The following is a 21,491-nucleotide window of genomic DNA, read 5'->3' as shown; positions in this document are numbered from 1 at the left end:
ACTGGGCTTTTCTTAAACAAATCAACTTCTTTCCAGAGAGGATTAAACACCTAATGGCTACGGCACCGTTAAAATCTCTGCAGCGTTTGTGTATACATTTCCCATGTTATATGATAACATAGACATATTTCAAGTAAGCAAAAATAATAAATTTTCAAGGCCAATCTATTTTAAAAAATAATCTCAATAACGAAAAAAAAATCCTAACTGAAGCTAAAAAGCTACGTCCAATGAAGAAAAAAAACACTCATCCAGGTGTCTCTGGAGAGATGGTTTTTTTCAGTCCCAGACTGAACACACACAAGCTGTGTGTTGTGGGGTTGATCATTTAACTTCTCTATGCCTCAGATTTCTCATCTGTGAAATTAGAACATGAGGATAGATTAAAGCTCTTTCAGCTCTAAGATTCTGATTCTATGACTGTCCTTGCAATTCAGTAAAGTACAATATAGTGTTTAACACGGCCTGCCTTTTCAATGAAGCTAAATTTTTTTAAAGGCAGCAAAGCTCAAATAGGTCAAGAAAACACATCCAGAAAAGAATTTTTCAAAATGTAACCCATGCAACACCACGTCTGTCCAGAAATTATTAATATCTGATCTTCCAGAAAAAAAGCCCCATTTTTGTTTTATGCAATGTTCAGTTCACCACTGGACAAGAAATGACGAGCCTGTTGAAGTTCTCCTGTGTTTGCTGATCTGCTGTGTACAGCACCTCCCCAACAGAAAGGAACACCTCTATTACTCACTATTAAACTGCATCGAAAAGACTGTGGAAAACAGCTCAGAAATAAGCAAGCAAAATCTTGCTGTCAACTGTCTGAAACTGTTACAAATTACAGGCTAATCTCAGAATCTGTGACCTCACCACCCAGCCTTTGACAAATTGAGTAACTATTTCCCTGTCGGTGACTATGAAAAGAATAAAAATAAAAGGGCAGCAGAACACAGTAGGTGAGGATAGGAAAGCAGAAGGAAAAACGAACACATCTCTCTGAATTCAGAGGCAGATTCCAAGTGGTTTTCAAGGAGGGCTGAAGTCAGAAAAGCAGAGATGTTGTTGCCCTGTTTATTCGTGGTTTTTACCTTTGGCTCCTTAGAGTGAAGTCTGAACACTGTTTGTGGGTCATAGTAAAAGAGAGCTCTGAAAGCACAATGAGACTTCCAGGGAGAACTAAAGCCAGACCACACTGCGTGAGCCAGCCAAGCAGATAGTGAGAGGCGATAAGGAGAAAAAGAGGCACTTGTTTTTATTAACAGAAGCCCTCACCAACTTCCTTAGACTTCCCCAAATGAAATGTCAGACTTGCCCAATTTTGAATAAGAATCACCGGTGCCTCTTAGCAGAAACAACATTCAAACTTCAGGACTTGACCACCTAGATGTTGCTCACAGGCAATAAAATGACATGTATAGGTTACATTGCCCAGGAGGAAGCAACACGGTACAGGGTTGAAAAAAAATAAAAATTCTTCATCTGATTTGGATGAAACACACAGCTTAAAATACACTGAATGGCACCAAAAATGATCTGCTGAATGAAAAGAAAAGCCATTCTGACTCAAGGCAAAACAAACTATTGTTCAGCGAGGGGGGCTTTCTCTGGATTCCCACTCTCCTTTGCAATCCCATTTTCATGAACCACAGGTGGCAGGCAGGTCCTGCCTTTCAGCTTCCCTGACTGTACACGGGAAGCTTTCCTCACTTCCCTCCTGGCTGCACCCTCCCTGCTGGTCTAGCTGGTCACTTGCACACATGCTCAACCAAGGGCCTGGGGAGGGACTTCTCTCTGTATCTGGGGTACGGACGAGAAAACACTCCCCGTTCTGTCTCTGTGGTCACTATGTCTCTGCTGGGTACTAGTCTCAGTGTGTTCTGGACTCCCTCCCCACGTCCATTCCTGCCTGAGGATGTGATCAAAGACGGTCAGAAGACAGCCAAGTCTGAGCTTACCAGGAGATCAGGTTGTCTGGTGCCGAGCAGAAAGTCCAGAGATAAGTGCTGAATCCTGGCCATCTACAGAGCAGCACAAAACTAGTCCTGTTCCTTTTTACTGCTGCGGTTGCCATGGCCGACCCAAACAATATACCCCGGCTTCTCTCTCTCTCCTCCGGCTTCCTAACCACCTCCCACAGACCTCCAGCGTGGGCAGGACCAGGCCCTAACTCCTTGCTGATAGGAATTTAGAAGCTGGAAAGCATTTTGAAAGGGATCATACAGGCAGGTCGGCCCTGAGGGGGTAAAGTGGTCAGCAGATGGTCGGTTTTTAGCTGCAGGGCTCCGCTTCCCTGAGTTTCCACCTAATTCAAAGTGGAAAACAGATCTTAAGAAGGAAAAGAAACTGGCTTAAAAAAAAAAAAAACCTCATCTTGGGAAAATGACAATCACCTTTAAACTGTGATTTCACCACACTCAGCAAAACAAATGGGGGTTAAAAAAAAAAAAAGAAAGTAACATCCTGGATTTAGAATATCTGGACAGAGACAAGAAGGGAGAGAATTCACAGTCTCAGTCATGGGTGATAAGCCCTGGGAATGGCATGAATGTTGTGATTTTCTTGTTTAAAACAAATTCCTGCTTAAAGACGCCACTTAAAAAAAAAAAAAAAAAATCCAGACATAGAAACCACAGAGAGAGAGAGAGAGAGAGAGAGAAGGAAGATGACCCTAAAAATAAACCACAGATGAATTTTTTATAATAATTTTGAAACTAAAGACAGAGCCGCCCAGGACAGAGGGAGACCCAGCTCGGCTACTGTCCAGCTATGCAAGCCATTTTGGTCACTCAGGTCTTAACCTAAACAACGGGGGAAATGGAATGAAGCATCTTTAAATTTCCTAACAGTTCTAAAATTCTCTTTATGAAGAGTATGAACAATATTGCAACTAGGCTTGAACAAAACCGTATGAATAAGGAAAAAAAGAGATGGGAGACTGACTCTTAACGGTGGTTACACTGCGCCCTGGGGTTAAGGGTGACACCACCCTAACTGTCAATTTGCTTCATTTAGGAAACCTGGGCCTAAAATAATAATTACCACGACAGGGGGGGAGTGATGTCCATCACTGTAATGCTCCCGATGTCACTTTGCACACGAAGAATGTGCAAGTTTTATGCTCTATACATTTACCACAATAAGAAAATAGAAATCTGCATCGAAGAGGGGGGAAAATTGTGACGAAGCCCACACTGAATGAATGTTTTGAAGGTGGGCACCGAGTTGAAAATGAAAACACGGACTTGAGTTTCCATTTCCTATCTCCTTTAATTTGGTCTCCGGGGCCTGCTAAGCCCAGTTTCCACTTCTATCCGCATCTGAGAGAAATGGCTTATTTGCTGTTTCACAGAGTGGCTCCTTAGCGGTCTCTGCCTCTCTCTCCCCTTCCCCACAAAGACGGGCTGTCATTCTACAGAACTAGACAAATGCTGCAAATCACTACTAAAAGCTCCTGCGAGGCACTCCGTCGAAGAATCTGTACAGATCAAAATCTCAAGTGCTTACTTGCCTAGGGACTGCCATAATTTGAGGTGTTGCTTCTTTTTAAAGAACAAAAAACAGATGCTCTGAGCTGATGAAAGTAAATGTCCTTTCAACACATCCCTTCTCTAGCACTTGAAACTCTTACCAACAAGAAGGGCTTCCCACACTCAGTTCGGTAGTTTCTGCACTCTTTTTATTCTTTGAAGTGGCAGTGCAACGTGATTCTCTACCTGGGGTCAAACGACGCCTTCCAGGGAGCCTTTGGAGGGCACCCTGAAGCAGGGTGCACTCAGGGAGCTGCCTGCATCTAACTGCGACACCAAGGACGCGTCTCTCTGCATCAGAGCTAGAATGACCCAATGCTTCTTGACAGGCTTTACACAGAGTCTCAAAGTTACATACACAGGCTTAGGCATTTCCAAACTTCTGCACAAATATATACCTAAGAGCATTTCTGCCTGGATCTGTAAGCACTCCAATGTGAATCAAATAAGTGGGAGGGACGGTGGTGAAGGCAGTGGCAGAGAGACCAGTGAACTTGGAGATCTAATCTCAGCCCTGCTCATACTCTGAAAGTCCCCAAACCTCCCCAGGCCTCATCTCTTATCTGTAAAATACATAAATAGGGCCAGATCATCCTAAAACCCCTACAAGCACTCATGAATACAACCACTGCCCACAGCAACCTACATAACAAGGCAAAATCAAGTAATGAGCTCACTCCCAGGCTGGAAAGGTGAAGGGATGAAGGGTGAGTAATGAAATTAATGGTACTGGACCCCGGATGTACCTAAAACAACTAAACCTCCTGCTTTGCCCAGCTGCACACTAAGTTATGGGAGATATGTAAAGAAGTCTGCTTCTCAGGGAAGCAACCATAATAGAGACTGAAACTGAATCCTGGACCTGAACAAAATCAAGTATGTTTAACACCTAGTCCACTTCTTTCATTCAGTAAGCTTCCTAGGTGGCTCGGTGGTAAATAATCCACCTGCCAACGCAAGAGACACAAGCAACACAGGTTCGATCTCTGGCGGGGGGAAGATGCCCTGGAGGAGGAAATGGCAACCCACTCCAGTATTTTTGCCTGGAGAACCCTACAGACAGAGGAGTCTGGTGGGCTATGGTCAATGGGGTTGCAAAAGAGTCAGACACAACTTCGCAACTGAGCACGCACACAAGTTGCAGAGGTCCCTCCAGAGGTCTGGACCTATTCACGTGCTGGACACGTTTGCCTGGAGGTTCTGCTGGGCTCTGCTGGGTCCCCCACCATAGTGAATGGGGTCATCATCCACCGAGTAATTCAAACCACAAACTCCTCCCTCTCACTCACCTCCAACATCGGATGAGTCACCAAGTCCTCTGGGTGCTGTCTCATCTCCACCTCTCCAATCTACCCACTCCTTCCACCATCACTCCAAGCTCTCTGAGAACAAGGGACCTATCTCCGTGGGGCCAGGTGGGATGACCAGCACACAGGCCGGGGATGAGCATGGAGCAGGTGCTTCATGGCTGTTGAGTAAGCATTCCTCTGTCACCTGAATTTCTAGAACTGTTTCTCCTCTGGGCTCCCAGCTCACCACCTGGTCCCTTATCACAGCAAATGCCCAGTACAATAATGGGATTTCTAAAACACACACCTGATTTTTCACATCCCTGTTTCAAGTTTTTCAGTGGGTCTGCATTCCATCCCAGATAAAACCCAAACTTCTGGGTTTGGCCTACCAGACCCCTCCTGCCCTAGACTTTGAACCTCTCCAAGGCGGTCGGGCCAGCCTGACTTCAACAGCTTCTTTAGCCCATCTGTATACCATTCTGCACTGTTTTGTTCCTTTTTGCATACGCTGCCTAAATTACTTTGCATACGCTTGTCTAAACTACCTCTCATTCTGAGAAGCTTAGTTTGAAGGACACGTGTCCTGAAAGCCTTCTCACACTCCCCTTTTCCTTCCTTCGATCCGATTTATTTTTCTTAATAAACTTACAGAGAACTATTGTGTTTTATTTACCTAGTTACTTTTAAATATTTATTCTTATTATTCATTTGGCTACACCAGGTCTTAAGTTGCAGCATGCAGCATGTGGGATCCAGTTCCCTTACCACGTATCAAACCCAAGCCCCCTGCACTGGGAGCATGGAGTCTTAGCCACTGGACCACCAGGAAAGTCCCTTCAATTTAATTTAGACGCCCCTTCTCTGTGGTTTTGTAACGCACAGGTACCACAATGCTTAACAGAGAGTAACGGTTGAATCTGTTGCCTGCTCTCAGCACAAGGGGTCAAAGCCCACACCTTATCTGATACTTTAAGCTCAGGACCTACAGCAAAATTTGACATATAATGAGGATTCAAGAAAAATATTTGAATTAATGAAGAATGGAGGGGAGGAAAGGGGAAGGAAAGGGAAAAAAAGGGCTTAAAAGAAAGAGAAGCCCCTGAAGGGATTTGGTGCTTTTCAAAAGGTTAAGCAAACCAGTCAGTGTCGGAACCGGGTTAAGAATCCAGTCCTCTATTTTCTCTGATGCATCTTCCATCCTCCAAATCCATGCTTTTTTTTCAAGGATCTCTACTCTTGAATTTCTTTGGTGGTCCAGTGGTTAATATTCTGTGCTTCTGATGCAGGGGGCGCAGGTTCAACCCCTGGTCTCGGAACTAAGATCTCACATGCCACATGGTGTGGACAAAAAAATAATAATAATAGAAAAAAAAGTTTTTTTAAGTAATACAATTTAATAACAGGGATCTCTATTCTTTTGGACCCTGTCACCTTCTCCTGGAAGATCCCCTATAGGGTCTTTACAAACTACTCTCAAATCCTTCTCTCCTATCAGCTCTCTCTCTATATAGAATTATATACTCAATTATCTGCCATCTAGATGTCCTACTGATGACCCAAATTTAAAACAACAAGAAATAAATAAAAATAAATACATTTCCCCCTGCCTTCTGCAAGGAAAAAAAAAAAGCAACAACTCAAACTAAAAAGCAAAACACTTGTTCCTTCTAAGTCACCTGAGCTTCCCTATGCCCATTCATACAGTCATCTGAGACAGAAATGTGGAAGTGGGCACTTTTTTAATTACTTAATTTTTTTTCTAAATTATTATTTCCATTTCAGGATATATGTTGTGTCTTTTACATTTTGCCTCATTTAACCCTGATAAGAAACCATGTAACTGGAATTCAAGAAGGGGATAGGGCTAAAAAAAAACAACCCCAGAAATTTAATATATTGGCCATTCATGCTTAGCACCATCACCCCCTCTTTCTCTCACATATGAGAAGACCTACTGATTGTTACACAATACACCCACTCTTGACAGCCACTGTATTCACTAGAAACCTCTGAAACTCTCATGACTATTACACTGGGACCCCTAGGTAGTGTCTCTGTCTCCAGAATCACCCCCATCAATTCAACAGTCCACTCTGCAGAAGAATAAACTTTCTTAAAGTACCAGTCACTTCTGGTTCCCAACAAGATGGGGAAGTTGCATAGACTAGAGGTTGAATCATCTTAGAGTTATGCCCGTTAACTAATGTAAGTATTCCGGGAACTCTTGGAGGAAAGAAGGTAGTAAAGTCTCAGGAGGGGGAAAATCTCAGACTGAGGCAGGAAAGGTCTAATGGTTATGAAGTGTGGAGTGATTTGGGGAACAGAGAAGTTATTGATAAGCCTTAGAGAAAACTAAGTTTATAGAAACATAAGGTTAAACATGATAAGAATAAAATAAAATATATTCCTTCAAAACTAGCAAAAGAAAATTCAGTCTATCCAAAGAAAGGAAGGAAAGCAGTTTAAAAAAAAAAAAAAGAAGCAAAAGGAAATAGCAAGTAGAAAACATTAGTAGCAAGGCTAAAATGTCTTAATAAAAATAATTTAAATAAGTGAAATTGGGTGTAAAGTCAGTAACTAACACAGACAACATTACATTTAAACTACATACAATAAGTAGTAGAGGAAAATGAACCACTTTAAAGTGAAAGTATAAACCAACATTGAAAATAAGGAATTATAAAAAAGAAAATATGAACAAAAATAAAGACAAAATCTAGGACAGTACTTTTAATATCAGACAAATGGAATGTAAGTCATAAAGCATTAAAAATGACCATGAGGGATATTATATACCTGCAAAAGGAATGCTCAGTAAAGAGGATTTTATGATCATGAACATACATGCATCTAATAAAATGATCTCAAAATTTTAAGGCAAAATTATGGCAAAAATCAGGTAAATCAAAAACGTATCTAGCAATCAAGAAAAAAAGGAAAAAATTCTGTATAGCAATTATCCTTCAATTAAAAAATAAATAAATTTAAAAAGAAAAAGAAAAAAGGAAAGCTAAAAATATTTCTGGGAATTAAAATACTTAACTATTAACCTGGGGAGGAAATAAAATAGAAATAACCAAATACTGACTTAAGCAACAATTAAAGTATTATGTATCAAAATCTGTGCAGTGCAGTTGAAACATGAGAATTCACCCTAAGTCCTTGGCTGAAGCCTGAACAGGCTACAGCTATTAAGCCCATACCCATATAGCAGGTTGTAGACAAGGAGAATTACCAGAGTTCTAGAACAAATGTCATAAAAACTAAAGAGCATTCATTAGAAAGAAATAATTCTAGAAATGTATGTACCTGTACACCTAGGAAAAGAAAAGAATAAAAATTTCAAATCAAATGATCTACAAAAAGGAGAGAAAATTATGCCAAAAATAAGGAGTAAGAAAGAAATAGTAAACCTAAGAGCAGAAATCAGTGAAACAGAAAATCGGCAACAGTTAATTCTTCAATTCCCAGCAAGTCTAATTACAAAAACGAGAAAACAAAATAATAATAACGGAAAAGCAGATATTGCTACAAATCCTACAAATATTAAATGTTACAAACAACTTTATGCCAATAATTTTGGCAACTTACAGGAAGTGAACAATTTTTTGAAAAATGGATACAAAATTTACCTCAACATAACCAAAAATGTACAAAAACTCTGCTAAAAAAAATAGGTTACTATCAGTTAAGAAAATTGAATTCCTTATCAAAATCCTCAGCACACAGTGATATAACTGCTTTGAAACCTGATTACAGTCACAGTTACGCAACGCTACACGTGTTAAAACTCAGAACTGTAACCAAAAAAGGATATTTTGCTGTATAATATTTTTAATTAAATTAAATACTTTTAGAAATTAAATACTTTTAGAACCTTTGCACAAAGGAAACTCCAGGCCCAAGTGTTTTCAACTATCAAATTTCACCAATTATTTTTAAAAGAAATAAAATCTTACAGAAGTGCTTTCAGAAAATAGTGAAAACAGGAACACTCTAGCACACACTTTATAAGAGCAGCATAACGCCAATACTAAAAGCTAGCAAATACTACACAGGGGGAAAAAATTAAAGACAATTCTTAATGGGCATATTTGTAAAAACAATAAAATATCAGCAAAAAATTCAGTAATAGGTAAAAAGAACTGTGCATAATGATAACTTGTTCTTATCCTAGGAACTCAAGGTTGATTCAAAGTCTAATATCAATCAATGTAATTTACCAGATAGAGGAGAAAAACAATATGATATCTTATTAGAAGCAGAAAGAGAACTGTACAAAATTCAAAATCCACTGCTGATAAAAACAAACATCCCTAATAAAGCTAGAAACAGAAGGTGCTTCCTCAATCTGATAAAGGACAACTATGAAAAAGTTATAGTTAACATCATACTTGATAGTAAAAGAGCAAATTCTTTCCCTGTAAGGTGAGAGACAAGGTGTGGTTATATATCCTCACTCATAAATGAAGTTAGCAGTCCACAAATATAAGGTCAATAAGGTAAAAATCAACTGTATTTCCTTATATAACATCAAGTAATTTGAAAATGAAATTCTAAAAAATTAAATGTATCACAGTATCGGAAAAAAAAGCAAAATGCAGTTACATTTTACAAAAGACAGGCAGTTCCTTTGCACCAAAAATAGGGAGCCATCATTGAAACAAATTAATAAACAAAAAGAAATATACTGTTTTTGAATTGGAAGTCTCAATATTGTTAATATACTTATTTTCCTTAAATTGATCCCTTATAATTCAATGCAAGCCAAACAAACTTCTCAAAGGCTTTTTAAAAAATTAAAGTCAATTATAAAATGTGTATGGAGCTCTAAAAGAGCTGGACCACCAAAAACCATCTTGAAAAAGAAGAATAAAATTAGAGAATACATAACACCTGAGTTACCATGAAGCTGTTTTAGCCCAGTATTGACCTAAGTTTAGCATGCACATCAATCTAATAAAACAGAGTCTTGAAACAACAAATATTCTCAACTGATATTTGACAAAGACATTAAGGTAATTTGATGAGGAAAGAAAACTTCCTCAATCATTTGATACATTTCAATAAATGTTTGAAAAAAAATGGAACCCTGACCCCTACCTCACACCATACATTAAAACTAATTTGAGATGCGTTAGAACTTTAAATATTAAGACTAACCCAAAAAGCTTCTGAGAGAAAATTTAGGGGAACATTTCAGTAACCAGAAGGTAAGCAAAAGCTCCACGAAGACATGAGAAAAAACATTTATCTTAAAAAAATGGTAAATTGAGACTTCATTAGAATTAAAAACTGCTTACCCAAAAACACAGTTTAAAAAAGAAAGATAAGCCAAAACACTGGGGGGAAATGTTGTAATACATACACTTGACCAAAAAAAAAAAACTTATATTCAGAATATATAAAGAACTAAATATATCAAAAAAAAGCAACCAACCCAATTTTAAAAACTGTCAAGGAATTTTAAACAGACACTACAAAAAAAGAAGATACACAAATGGCCGAAAAGCACATAAAAAGATGCTCAATATCATGAGTCATCAGGAAATGCAATTAAAACCATGTGATACTACTTCATTTAACCACTAGAATAGCTAAAATTAAAAAGAATGGGGCAGGGGGTGGACCAGATGCTGGTGAGGATGTGGAATGACTGGAACTTTCATATACTTGGGGAGGGAACATAAAATGCTGCAACCACTTTAGAAAACAGTCAGGTTCTTATAAACTTACACACCTAACCAGTGTCCCAGTAATTCCACTCCAGAGAGAAATGAAAATATATGTCCACAAAAAGACTTGCAAAAGAGTATTTACAGCTGCTGTCTTCATAATAGTCAAAACACAGAAACAACCCAAAGGGCCATAAACAAGTGAAAGAATAAACTGTAGTATTCACACACACACTGGACTACTAGTCAAAAAAAAATTTTTTTAACTGATACATGCAACAGTGTGGGTGAATCTCTAAAATGATATGTTAAACAAAAGGAGGCAGATACCAAAAAAGTACCTACTGAACGATCTCGCTTGTATAAAGTTCAAGAATAGACCAAACTCATCTACAGTGAAAGAAATCAGAGCAATGGTTGATTATGGGCAGGGGGCGAGGGCGGGGAGATTAACAGGAGAAATAAAGACTCTCTTTGGGGTGATGGACATGCCCTGGATCTTGAATAAGGTGCTGGCTACACAGACATATCCAGTTATCAAAACTCACTGAACTATACATTTAAGCTGTGTGCATTTCACTGTATATAAACTCTTCCTGAATACAAATGAATTTATTAAGTTAAGATAAAGATATACTTTCCATCTGGAGCACCTGCCTGGGGATAACCCATGCTCTTTGTAAGGAAAAAGTGAACAGAGATGCGCTTCAGTGAAAAAAAAAAAAAAAGCCGTGCAAGGGAGGCCAAGTAAGAAAAAGCTAAAGGCAGAGGAAGAACAGTGGTCTGGTCGAGTGAGAAGAGAAATCGAGAAGACTGAGTCAGAAGGGGAAGGTACAAGCCAAACAGGAAGACGCGAATGAGCTGAACGTAAGGAGCAGAAAATTACAGACATACAATTGTGTTTTAAAATAATACAGCTACCGCGTTACACTCTGAAAAGAGCTGAAGGCAGTTTTATTTGGAAACTGTCCTCTTCTTCCCTCCACACCTCAGTTAATCAAGTGGGAAACAGGGGAATTCGGGGAAGGCATGAACCTAAATACATCCCTCTCTTTTCTTTTTTGAAAACCAACCACCATCAATATAATCCTGAGTTAACACATTCCTGTCTATGGCATTTGATCAATGATAAACATCACAAGGTCACATGTGGCCGTTAATATATTTACGTATAGACATGCTAGGATAATGAGATTCACAATCTATTCATTCCTTTAATAAGTGAATGAAACCATGACCACAAGTCCCTCTGAGGGAGTATCCTAGTTAACTGAAGCTGGCCTTGGAACCAGAGATAACATTTCTCCTCCTTCCAGTTGAATTAATAAGACGAGCAGGAGATGACTAACACGAGCAGTTGATGAAGCAATTAATGCCAACTCTCTCTCTTACTCATCCCCTCCAGCAAAAGAATTAACCCCGGCTGAAAAAGTAGACACCATGTGAGCAGAATGAACTTTACCACACCACGGAGCTACAAGCAATGAGTAGGAGGGTTCCGGTCCAAACTCTCTGAATCTAGGGCGACCTCTACGAGATCAAATTTCAATAAGATTGCGTTCATCAGCGCTGCTTCCTCTATTTCAACTGACCAATGCTGGCTTTACAGGAATAGCTTTGAGACATTCCTACAAAATTAGCTGACTCACTGAATTTTTAAAAAAGGAGAACAGAGCAGAAAAGACATCACTGGCCTCTGGTGCACATGCATGTGGGAAAAAGCATCTCTGTGTTGGAGTGGATGCCGAAGAGTAACGATCTGTCAATGTTATTTAGGCTACTTGTGGGAGAACTGCTTAATCCCAAAGTCCCTTCTTGTTTCTACTGGCTGAGGTATCTAGAGAGAACCAAATATTCAGGAGTAGCCAAGAGTCTCAGAAAACGTCTGGTTCAGGCGATTTTGGTGTGTGTGGATGGGGGAAGAAGGGGACATTGAATATTATTAAATAAATTATATATATATATAATATGGGTGTTGAATATTATTTATCATATTGTATACTAATATATCACAGTGATATTAATAAATTCAATTGGATGTGTTTGTATATATTAATAAACTTGATTTATTATTACATGTATTAATATTAATAAATTCAACTGGATGCTTTTTCATAATGCGTTCAGTTCTCCCACCACCTGAATACCCACCCTCATCCTTAGAGTATGGTTCCTAGAACCCCAGCATCGATATCATGAGGGAATTTTGTTACAAATGCATATTCTCAGGTCCCAATAGAGGAAATCAGAAATCCCAGAGCCCAGGATTCTGCAGTTTCACACGCCTTTCCAGTTAATTCTGATGCTGTCTCAGTTTGAGACCTACTGCCCTAGGTGATGCTCCTCTGGCCCACTGTTTCTGAACCTCGGTCTCCACTGTCTCAAGACAAAAAGTGAAGACTCGGTAGCCTTTGTTTTGCGGTGCCAGGTCGGCAGAGCTTGAGTCACTTGCCCACGACCACAGTGTTGAAGCAGGGCCAAGCCAGCACTGAAAACAACTCTCATGTGTATGGGGTTTTATAATCTGTTCAAAATGGATTTCCAAAATAACCCTGTGAGGTAGTCAGAACTGTTACAGATATCCTTCATTCCCAGATGAAAAGGCTGGGCTCAGGGAAGTTAATGACTTAAGTCTATAAAACTAAGTAACAGAGTCGAGACTAGATCACCACCAACCACCCCCATTTCCTGATTCCTGGATTGGGGTTGTCGCTGCTCCTGGCAACTGCCCAGCACCCCTTCACCGTGTACCCACACATGTGTGCCAACACCCAGGTGTGAGAATTTGCACATTGAGAATGGATGGTAAAGTAATAGGAATCATTTGTCTTCGCCTGGATTGTAACATTAAAAATAATCCAATAAGATGTAATAGTCACATTCTGACCGGCCCATTAGCATGTACTACTGCTACTCTCGTTTCTCACTTCCGCCCACCTCTATGAGCTGGTCCCCAATTCCGCAGATTTAGGAGAACACCATCTGACTGAAACGAGACACTTGGGAGAGCACCCACTACCACTAGCGTTTATAAACAGCTTCTCAAAAAGATGGGGAAGGCAAATTCCCTTCAGCCTTTCCAATCCAGTCCTTTTTAAAGTTTCCCTTTTTAGCACTTTAAAAATACACGTTGACAAGTACACACTGCTACACATAAACCAGAAACCAACAAGGACCTACTATATAGCACAGAGAAGTCTGTTTAATATTCCGCAATAACCTAAACAGGAAAAGAATTTTAAAAGAATAGAAAAATGTATATGTATTAATGTAACTGAATCACTTTGCTGTACACCTGAAGCTGATGCAACGTTGTTAATCAACTATTCTCAAATACAAAATAAAAATATTTTTCCAAAATGCATATTTTCACTTTGGAAAATACAAAAATGACCCAAAAATACAAACCTCTCAGATAACACTTAACATTTATCCTGTTTGATTTTTTTCTAAGTACAGACAAAAAATAACTAATAATATGCAAATAGAACAATTTTTTAAAATTTGGACTATGTCACTTATTGTCCTATATACATTTCTTTGAAAGCTATGATGGGGATAGGCTGAACTGCAGTTATACTACATCATCATGAAGCAAGATACTTATATTCTAATTCTAGTTTTAACATGTTCCAAAGAGGGCTTATTAATTCATTAAACTAATAAATAAAATTTATTCTAGGTGAATTCTTACCTAGATCAATTCTAGGAACTAAGAGCTATGGAACCTGCCAGATAATTCACACTATATACTGCCAGGAAATCACAGGAACAAGGTTCACTGAAGTCTAATCTCTACCTCATCCATTGCTATGGACATGAATGGAAGCTGGGTTCTCTCATTTTCCACGTCATCACCTGAGGCGGATGTTCACTCTCCCATTCTCTCCATACCGCTGCCCTCTGCCCATGCCAGCCCCATTGTTACTCACTTGAGTAACAAAAGGTCTTACAACTCTCTGCTTGGAATTTGTCCTCCACCCTGGGTCAGATCTAATACACATTTGCACAGACTACCAGAAATAATGAAAACAGCTGAAATTACTGGGCACATCTCATGCAACTGGCACTATGCTAATGCTTTTCATACATCTTCATGACAAAGAGGCAAATGTTATCATGTTACTATTAGAGATAAGGACTTTAAGGCTTGGAGAGGTCAAATAACTTGGTCCAAGTCACACAGCTAAATAGATTTGGAGCAGCATGACCCCAGAACCAATCCCATTTGTTAACTCAGAAAACTGCATGCTATCTGTCATCAACAGCAGTGGTTTCCAATATTATTTTTTAATCCAAAATTTTACCGACTGTGAACAATAGATATTTTGCTCTAAATATCTGTTAATCAAAAAAATATACAGTGACCAAAAAGATACTATTAATTTAGTAACACTTTAAATGAATTTGGGGTTGATGAATTATATCAACCAGCTACATATATTTGGGAGAAAGCACTGATTTCTGTTAGTGATATTAATTATTAAACCCACACACGAAGCTTACACTGCATATGGATTTATGTGTGCATGCTAAGTCACTTCAGCCATGTCCCACTCTGTGTGATCCTATGGACTGTAGCCCACCAGACTCCTCTGTTCATGGGATTCTCCAGGCAAGAATACCGGAGTGGGTTGCCATGCCTTTCTCCAGGGGATCTTCCCAATTCAGGGATCGAAACCACATTTCTTACATCTCCTGCACTGGTGGGCAGGGTATTTACCTGCTAGGACCACTTGGGAAGCCCATATGGATGGGTAGGTCCTCCTTCATAAAAACTGTGGTCTCCCGTTGTCCTAAAATCTACAGGTTAGAGACCCCCAGAAAGTAAAGTAAAGTCTTTATCATGAAATACCATAAACTCCACTATTTAGGCCCAATCTACATTTCCAACTGTGTTTCTTGTCCCCTCTTCGCCACATACCCGCCGCCCTACCTCTGGGTGTGGTAGACAAATATTCCTACACTATTGGATTTCATGCCTAGAGGCCCCCAAGCCACATCCATCGCAAGCCTCTTATGAGAGAGTTCTTTAGCTCAAACATCTTCAACTCTGTGGAGCCACCTCTGATAACACCTCTATCCCCCATGATCAAATGAACACAGTTTTCCGTTTATTTGATTGTGGCCCTGTGATGACATTTAAACACACTGCAAATAAAAAGATGTGCAAATATCTGACTCTTCCTCTCATCCAAATTTCCAGAGGGTAAGGATAGCACTTATTCATCAGGGTCCTTATCCCTTCTCTCCACTCTCAGCCTCTGGTAGGTGCTGTCAAATGAATATCAGTACCAGCCTGGTTGGTAATTTTATCCGGGGGAAGTCAGTTTGGCAAATAGCTCTTGCCACTAAAGGAGCTCTATTCTGTGTGTTGTAATGGCTGATCATCTGTAAACTGTAAAACTCCCAACGTCCCACCTCCAAAAGCCAAAGGCAAGTACTGACACTAGGAACTGGAAAGTCTGAGTCCAGTTTCTGGCTCTCTCACGAAGCAGCTCTGTGACCTTTACGCAAGTCTCATTCTTCTCTAATCCTCCATTTGTTCACTGAATTTCGGTGGGAGGAGGGGGACTAAGCTTCCAGTTCTTACTTGTTGCAATTCTATGACTTGCAAATTCTACAGACCAAGGTTGGCAAACATTTTCTGAAACGCACCCAAGAGTAAATATTTCATACTTTGTGTTGGTTGACGATCCCTTTCTCAACTACTCATCTCAGTTCTGTAGTTATACAGGGAAAGCCTCCATAGACATTAGATAAATGAATGGACACTGCTTGTTCCAATAAAACTTTATTTCTAAAAAAGTGGCAGCAGGCCAGATAGGGGCTGTAGGCCATAATCTGCCTACCCTTGCTCTGGGCAAATGCCTCCATGTTGCTGTGCAATTCCCAGTGCTTGATCTGAAGTTATAATTCACGGGGTGTTTATTACAAAGTCTCCAAGGGTCTTATAAAGAGTATAATGAGGAGTATAATAAGATATACACCACCACTCCCCACCAGGAACTTGAAAATGGGAAAAAGAGATTGCCAAGTCAGAGGTTTACAGTAAGAACTAGACTTAATGGATAAGAATATACACACACAAAGTCAATGAAGACAGCAAAGTCCCACCCCCACCCCCACCACAGCCCCCTGCTCCAGCCAGTACCTGTGAATTACACTCAAAAATTTAAGAAAAGATTGTCTTCCAAAGGGGCCATGGGTTGGCTCTTCCAGGGATGAGTACAGTCACTAAAGCAAATGTGAGCAGTGCCAAGGCTGTTGTGGGGAAGAAAGTGGCTTCACTATCTAGGCAACCCTGGTGAGATGACTGTGGGTCCCACTAGAAAAACATCCTTCTCCTGAGACAAAGAGAGCAACAGCTCTTCCCTGCTCTGATTCCAGGCTCACCAAACAATTACCTAACTCCCTATGAAACATTTCTTAAGGAGACGGAAGTGCTGTAACCCTTACTGCTACCTGCATCGAGAAAGCAAGCAATTTCTCAAAGTGAATCAACAGAATAGCTTCCACTTGTGATTTACATTCCAGAGTAGCTTGACACAGAGCATACGCTGATCTCGGCGCCCAAGGATACTCGAGTGACGCATCTCACTATGAATTACCATGCCGGCATCAAAGTGCATGCTCCGCCCAGACGTTACTTAGCTCTCTGAGTCAGTGTGGCAAGTCCTGGACACAGACCTGAAGCCATCTCTGGGCTGCAGGGCGGAGGGTGGCGAGCGGGTGGAGACCCAGCCAGCCCTCTCCAACAGCCCGGCTGACACACCACTTCCAGCTCTGCTCACTTTCAACTGATTTGAAGCCAGAGCATTGGCGAGTGCAGAACAGGGTTTCTGTTTGCCTCCCTATGCGTGTGTACAATGAAAGTCAGCAAAAACCAGACTTAAGTTGAAAAGAGCAACAGCCAAGTATTCATAGTTCTAATGAGTGACTGGCTTGGCTGCCACCATAAGGTGCAAGGAAGTTTATATAAGGGGTATTGGGGGTTTTTCTGCCCTAATATATTGTCTTCATTGGAGTATAGTTATATTACAATGCTGTGTTAGTTTCTATTGGAGAAGGAAATGGCAACCCACTCCAGTGTTCTTGCCTTGAGAATCCCAGGGACCGGGGAACCTGGTGGGTTGCCGTCTATGGGGTCGCACAGAGTCGAACACGACTGAAGCAACTTAGCAGCAGCAGCCAGCAGTGTTAGTTTCTGCTGCACGGCAGAGTGAATCATAAACCTCAATTGTGGTGAAGGGTCAGTGATGTCCAGAAAATGCTAGATCTCTGGCCCTACTCAGCTGAAAAACAAAAGCTCAGTCCTGAAGTCGGAAGAGTTTTAGCCACACAAATACGACACTGAATTTTGCCTAGTAATAAGCCTGGAGCAAAATGAAAGAAAGGGCTTCAAAAGGTCAGGGCCTGCTTCCCTAAATGATGCCAGGATATCTGAGGCCAAGCGGCCCCAGACCTAGGAGGAAAGGCAGAGCAGAGCAGCTCACTGCAGAGGAGCAGGAGCAGGGAGCACCTCCTTTCCTGTTCGCTGTGACACGATCCAAGTTCCACCTTCTGTTCCAGAACTTCTAACCCACAGGTCACGCTCCTACTCACAGAAGAGCCGACGGAGTGAGCACGTCCCCTAGGAGAACTCTTAACTTTCTAATTTGCAGTGTGTTCTGTTGGCAATGCTGTGTTTGGTGGCACAATCCAACTGGGAATTAAATATTATACGCTCACTAGTAAATTATCAAAATGTAAACTAACAGCTATAGCCGACACCATCTGAAACTGCCAAGAACTTTCACACTGTGACTCTAGTGGGAAGGAACATCCCCCCACCCCCCACCCCACTCTGTTTAGTCTTTGGCTAGGTTTGCCCTTGATGACAACGTGCTCATGTATGTGTGTGGATAATGTCGACAAGAAGATGACCATGCACTTTGGTTCCTGGCTTTTTGCTTGGAATTTCCAAGCAGGATTATCCTGGGTGCAGATAATATTCAGCAAGATAAAACTGTAATTTTTCTAAGCATTTCTACTCATCATAATTTTGAAAATCACTTTCCCTGACCACTACACTTCTTGGAGAGAGAGAGAGAGAGAGTGTGTGTGTGCGCGCGCGCGCGCGAGCACGCGCATGTGTTCCGTCAGTCATGTCCAACTCGTGTATTAATTTCTTATCACATTTAACATAGTGCCTTGCACACAATGAGTATTCAATAAATATTTGGCGAAGGGCTGACCTCACAATATCAATTCCAATTAACAGAAATCCAGCCTTTCAAGTGAATTAATGACAGGAACAAAATGCTACATCACAGAAAATGTGACTGTTCTATAGTCCTCTATCTTCCTACATGGAAAACTATGAAGTTCTTCTATATTAAAAACTCCTTAGGAAAGAGCAAAACATGACTGTTTTCCTATGCCCCCGCAAAGTAGAGGATGAAAGAGCAAGTTTACTTCCCTTGTACAGACTGAGAAATCACCTTTGAAATTCACGCTAAACAGCTAAATGGAGCAGCAGACTGTCAAAAACTGTCAAGCGAAATAATTATTGATTGGAGCATTAAAATTAAAAATGAATGTAGGTTAATAGATGAAGATGCCTGGAAGAAAAAGCATATCATTTAAAACTAGAAAAAATCAGACAGTGAATCTGCCAATCAGGCTTGTCGAGCTTAGAATGAAACAATTCAAAAAAAAATAAAGATAGCAATGAAATAAAAATTAACCACACAATGGCCTTTGTGACAGCCAAGGATAACTGAGCCAGGTTCTCTTGATGGCTTGCTTCCCTCCCTCAGTGTTATCTGCTCAGTTGTGTCCAACTCTTTGCGACCCCATGGACTGTAGCCCGCCAGGCTCCTCTGCCCATGGAATTCTCCAGGCAAGAATACTGGAGTGGGTAGCCATTCCCTTCTCCAGGGGATCTTCCCAACCCAGGGATTGAACCCAGGTCTCCCGAATTACAGGCAGATTCTTTACCATCTGAGAGACCAGGGAAGACATTGACATAAATGCCAGGGTTGAGAGATTGAAACTGGTGATTATCAGTTTGGTGATCTTCATGCGAATGGACTGAATTGTGGTCTCCAGTCCATGACAACCCTCTTCCTGGAGAGGAGTGTCCTTTGGTACTACCCCGTCTCTAGGCTGACAAAGCTCTCCTTTATAGATCTGCTGAGCTGCAGATCCACACGTCTAAGTTAATGAATGCCCAGCATCTCCCCCTCGCAACAGTTCACGTGCCCCAAACAGAACTCTGGATGGTACCACCCCTGCCTTGGCTTCCTCCTAAACCCAACTCCCCCATTCTCTATGAAGGGCACTGCCATCTTGGATTGTCTCTTTTCTTTCCTTGCTACTTCTAATCCATCAAACAAGTCCCCGCTGCCCTACTGTGATGCAGAACCGAATCCACCCATTGCTCTCTATCTCCCCCGCTCCCCTAGCTCATCTAGACCACTGCAGGAGCTTCTCCTGGTTGATTCTTCATTCACCTACAACTGCTCTCCCATAGGATCCAAGCCATCTTTATGAAACACCGCAGACACCACCACTCCCCCTGCTTAAATGCCCTCCATAGTTCCCGTGATGAGTTGAACAGCAGGCCCCAAAATGGTATGTTCACATCCAGAACCTGTGACTATGAGCTTCTATGGAAAAAGAGTTTCTGCAAGTGTACTTAAGTAAAAAAGATCTCAAGATGATATCACCCCGGATTACCTGGGTGGGCCCCAAATCCAGTAACCAGTGTCCTTAAAAGAGACAGAAGAGGACAAGACACAGACCCAAAGGAGAAGGCCATGTGAACACAGTGGCAGGGACTGGAGTGACTCTGCCACAAGCCAAAGAATGCCTGGAGCTACCGGAAGCTTCAAGAGGCAAGGAAAGATTCTCCCCTGGTAACTTCAGAGCGAGGGAGGCAAGGTGACAGCTTGGCTTCAGACTTCTGTCCTCTAGAATTGTGAGGGAACAAATTTCTGTTGTTTCAAGCCACCAAATTTGTGGTCCTTCGTTAGGACAGCCCTGGGAAACAAATTCAGTCTCCTATCACAGGTAGAATAAAATGCAAGTCCTCTTGCCTCTCACTCCAGAGTGAAAGCCTCTTCCTGACCGCAGGGCCTTTGCATGACCATTCCCTCCATCTGCAAAGCTCTTCTGATGATGTCACCCCCACAGCATTCCTACACATCACTGAGGTCTCTGCATGAGTGTCACATGCTATGAAAGGGTTTCCCTGACTTCCCCAAATAAAGTCACCCTCTGTCTGCCACCATCACTCTTTCTCTCCTAATGCACCCTGCTCTGATTTTTGTCTGAAATACACAGCACACTTATGGATTTATAAGCAGTCTTCCTCCCCTATGAAAAGGTAAGCACTCCAAGAGCAGGGGCTCACACTGCATTTGTTCATTTATACACCCAGTGTACACACTCTGCCTGGCACCTGAATATCCAGTTGCATAAGAAGGAATAGTTTTCTTTTCTTCTGCTAAATTATAAAAACCTGACTTGATAGCACCATCAAGAGAGACTCTGTTACAGGTCCAACAGGCGACTATGATTTTTGAAGTCTCTGAGAGTTACAATCCCTCATCCATTATATCAAAACACAGTTAGTTGATCAAAGTGTGGCTTTTCCACTTCTATTACTGGAGTTAAGATGAAGCACAGTGTAAAGGAGAGATCTAGATCCTTCAGCTACCAGGCCATGTGACCCTAGGTAAATAACTGTCCTCTTTGAACCTGGAGAATGGAATGCTGAAACTTGTTGTGTCTGAATCCACAGGACGCCCCTGAGAACCAATTGAGGTCATTTAATCAACAAAGTATTTCTCTGGATATTGTGCAGGCCAGATGTTGTGCCAGCATGGTGACACAGCCAGAACCTAGACAAGGTATGTCTGCCCTTATCAAACGCAGATCCAAGCACACAGCTTTGCAAGTGGCAAAATGTGCATATGTAAAAGCAGGGGGGTGCGATGTGTGCTTGACACTCC

General features: G+C 41.1%; 2 protein-coding genes across 11 annotated transcripts in view; one reads left to right on the top strand and one right to left on the bottom strand.

Moving 5' to 3' along the window:
• Positions 1-21,491, top strand: part of LOC147347704 (uncharacterized) — a 104,705-nt gene that overhangs the window by 23,561 nt on the left and 59,653 nt on the right. The window lies entirely within an intron of this gene.
• ATXN1 (ataxin 1) overlaps positions 1-21,491 on the bottom strand; it is a 420,722-nt gene that overhangs the window by 354,435 nt on the left and 44,796 nt on the right. For 2 of the 10 annotated variants that reach the window (XM_086370177.1, XM_086370178.1), the window contains exon 3: positions 1,953-21,491. This exon is cut by the window's right edge and continues 20,219 nt beyond it. The exons of the other annotated variants lie outside the window; for them this stretch is intronic. The gene's annotated coding sequence lies outside the window, so the exon portion shown is untranslated. The remainder of the gene's footprint in view (positions 1-1,952) is intronic. 10 annotated transcript variants of the gene reach the window in all.

Source organism: Bos grunniens, chromosome 23, assembly GCF_055505025.1.
Source record: "Bos grunniens cultivar Pamir isolate PY7600 chromosome 23, Bosgru_T2T1.0, whole genome shotgun sequence".
Classification (NCBI taxonomy): domain Eukaryota; kingdom Metazoa; phylum Chordata; class Mammalia; order Artiodactyla; family Bovidae; genus Bos; species Bos grunniens.
This window is presented reverse-complemented; position numbering and strand designations above follow the sequence as displayed.